Source organism: Globicephala melas, chromosome 1 (assembly GCF_963455315.2).
Source record: "Globicephala melas chromosome 1, mGloMel1.2, whole genome shotgun sequence".
Classification (NCBI taxonomy): Eukaryota; Metazoa; Chordata; class Mammalia; order Artiodactyla; family Delphinidae; genus Globicephala; species Globicephala melas.
The window spans coordinates 78,787,025-78,790,690 of NC_083314.1; the positions used below are offsets into that span (position 1 = coordinate 78,787,025).

General features: G+C 54.9%; 1 long non-coding RNA gene across 2 annotated transcripts in view; it reads right to left on the bottom strand.

Moving 5' to 3' along the window:
* The window catches only part of LOC115847031 (uncharacterized), a 100,698-nt gene that overhangs the window by 60,455 nt on the left and 36,577 nt on the right, over positions 1–3,666 (bottom strand). The window lies entirely within an intron of this gene.

The following is a 3,666-nucleotide window of genomic DNA, read 5'->3' on the forward strand; positions in this document are numbered from 1 at the left end:
CTGCGCATCCAGAGCCTGTGCTCCGCAACGGGAGAGGCCACAACAGTGAGAGGCCCGCGTACCGCAAAAAACAAAACAAAACAAAACAAAAAACAGACACGGGTATCAGACAATTTACAAAATGAATAAGTAAAATGTAGAAACGTCACCTGGTAATATGTTCTAGAGAAAAATAAAGCAGGAGAGAGATTAGGAAGGGAGTCAGACAAAGAGAAGAAAGGAAGATTGTAAGAATGGAAAGAGGGCGGGAGGGACCGAAACATTGCTTTTTAACCACAGTACTTTGTACCAGTAGGTTCTGTACTTTATTGTTATGCCAGTTAATCATTGCAACCACTCAGTAAGGCGGCTACTGTTACCATTTTACAGAGAAGATAGATCAGAGAGGTTAAGTAAACTTGCCTGAGGATCAGCCCTGACTGCAGGGAAGTTTTAGGACTGTGGCTCCATCCAGACCTCCTACCTCACCTGCCATTCAGAGGAGGCTCGCAAGGTGAGAATTCAAGTCCACTCCAGTCAGGAGCAGTTCGCTCAGTATCCACAGCTGTGACCCTCCCCCTCCCCACCCCCCCATGGGGACCACAATGTCCCTGGAGGAACTTCCAGGCTAAACTAAAGCCACAGAAGCATGCCCTGGGGCAAATAAGGTCGTAAGAACCAGTGTGCAGACTGCTCTGGCCTCAAAGCATGTTCACAGACACAAGTCTGGACAGATATTACTGTCCCCTTTTTAATAATGTGGTAATTGAGGACTAATAGTAGGCTACATTCTTACCCGTCTTTCGGCTCCAAAAATCAGAGCTCCTGCTTTTCAACCCTCCTTGCAACGTCCAAGTCTAAATGACCACAGATGTTAATTGACAGATGAGTGCCACAGGCAGGGTCACACGGAGAGTTCAGGGCCAGGAGCTGAGGTCAAACTCCCACTGGTCCCTCCACCCACAGTGGCCTTTGTAACAGGAAAGGGGAGGGGTGGTGACTGTGAGATCTACAGATGTTTATAGAGCCGGAGATGTCCTTTTTTTTAATGGCTGAGGGGACTGTGCCCCCTCCCTGAGTCCCTCCGGTGGGTTGAGGTCTCCCCCAGGCATGGACCTCTTAGAAAGGACACATAGGAAGGTACTCTTAACCACTGGATCAGGCCTCCCAGAGTGGGTGGCCCTCGAAGGACGGAGCTGAGGTGGTATGTGGCATGCAGTCTGCCCAGGCCCCACAAACTTTCCACCTTTACACCCCAGGCCCTCCCAGGAGGGGCAGGCTTGCACGAGCTTTAAGTGGTTTCTGTGGTCTAGGGGGTGGAAAGGAAGGGAAGAAGAAGTTGGTGACTGCTCCCCAGTTCCAAGCCACCACCACCACCCTCCACACCCCCAGGCTGCTTGCCCCTGGCGTTCAGATTCCCCTGATAAGGGAACTTGGGCACGTGGTGGGTGAATTGATTCTCTGATCCCTATCAGCCTCTTCCTTGCATAAGAATGTGAGAATGTATTTGGGGAGGAAATAACCACTGCCCTGCTCTGAAAGGACTGATTCCTCCGGAAAAGAATCTGTGATTAGAGCAGGAGGGAGGAAGTGTAGGCATGAGGGGGGGACTTCCCAAAAGGATGATCAGGGTACCTACTTGCCCCAGGGAGAAAGAACACCAGCCATCCATGCTTAGGGTAAGGAAGGCATAGAGATACGCTGGGAAGCATGAGACTAGCTTAGGCCTAGAGCCAGGACCCTGTCTTCCCAACCACCAGTCACTTCCTCCCCACCTTACACAGTGGCACGAAGTGGCACGGCTGAGAGAGGCAGCCAGACCTACCGTATCTGGGGTGGGCAGGGCTGCCTGGCACGATGCCAGGGCCAAGTGCCCATCCCCAGGCACTCTGCACGGCCTCTATTCCATGCCCATGCTTGGTAGGTCAAGAAGGATCCTGAGGGACCCAGAGTCACAGAGGAAGAGAGGCTGAAAAAGGAGAAAACAGAAAGAGGGATGAGCTACCGAGGCACAGAAAACAGAAGAGCCATAGGCACGGAGGGGTTGGCAGGCAGAGACACAGAGAGAGGATACCGAGAGGAAGCAAAGCCAATCGTGGGCAGGGAAGGGGACAGCAGAGCAACACTCTGCCCCGGCAGCCCCTGCACCCTGCCCCTCTGCCTCTTGCTGGCTCTACTTGTCTGCTGGGCACTGGCCTGGGTGGTGCTTTAGAGAGCTTTACTTCTTACTCCAAGCTTGCCCAAGGGGCTGAGCCCCAAAACAGACCAACATCCTGTTCTGTGCAGAGAAGTATACACAGACGCGTGGGCCATGCATTTACCAAAAGGACACGGGGATAATCAGAGTCTCAGAGGAACAGACACACGCCCTCAGACTCTCGGTACAGGAAGGTCCCCAAAAGTTTCCACTCCACTCTTCCTCACTCCCTGCACCCTTGTCAACCATCCTGGGAGCTGGAAAGTCCTTTTCTACTTCTAACCTTTGTCCCGTAAGCTGCAGCCCTCCGGAGTCTCTGGGAGCTACCCAGGAACGGAGGTGTTGATGGTAGCGGAGCGTGCGGTTCCAGGGTGGGGCACGAGCGCAGGATGGTGAGGTGGGAGGGCAGGTGAGGGAAGGGACAGCTGCCTGCCCTCTCCACGCCAGATGCCACGTGCACTGGGGAGGAGTGGGCTGCAGTCACGAGGCTGAGGCGTGGCTGGCTCCTGCGCTGCTGTTTACCAGCTGGGAGTGAGAGCCGGAGGAGGTGCCAGGGAGCCTCCCCACTGCAGCCTGGCCTCTGGCCAGCCGGCCTGTTGGGTAAGCAGGAGAGCCAGGCCCAGCTAATCAAACTCTGGGCCGAGTCTGTGCAGGAGATTAGTGGCATCCGGGTCCTGCGGAAGCAGTATCCTGTAGCTCTCCACAGAGCCCTTCCTCAGCGTGGGTCTGCCCAGTCTGGGGGGGTCTCCTTCCCGCAACTAGTGCAGTGCAACGTGGCTCCCCTCCTGTCCCATGGCTCCTCTGCCTCAGCACACTCCTCCAGGCCTGCCCACAGCCCCAGCAGACCAGGAGGATGTGGAGGCACCAGGGAGCCAGGGAACTCTAGGGAAGGGCAGCAAAGGGCAGAGGCTAAGCAAGCAGAGGCCTCAAGGAACCCAGGAACCATGGAGATGAGTCTGACCTCATCCTGTAGAAGAGGCACCATCCCCCGAATAAGCCATCCCGTCTTCATCTCTCCCCTCCCCACTTCCCCTGTTCCTGTCACCTGTCTTGGTCAAGTAGAAAGCGCATGATTCTGAACTCACAGAGACCTGGGTTCAAATCACAGCTCAGCCACTTATTGTCCTCGTGCAAGCCCTTGGGCAACTCATGACTATCTTTGAGCATCACTTACCTTATAAGCATCACATAGTTATCTGGAGCAACTATGCCGGCCTCATGGTGGATGTTGGGAGGATTGGAGAAAATCACGGATTTACATAAAGTGACCGGCAAAGGGCCCAGCACACAGAAGGTGATCGATAAATGCTAGCCCCCTTCCCATCACCTATCCTGTTTCTCCTCAAGCCTCCAAACTCTGTTCCTCCCGTCTCTTCCCTTGTCCCCTCCTGATGCCAGGATGCTCTGCCAGCCACTCCTTTCCCCTGCCTGATGCTGGGCCAGGTGCTCCCTCCCTCCTCCCTCTTCCCTCCCCTGGGCCCTGCTCCCTG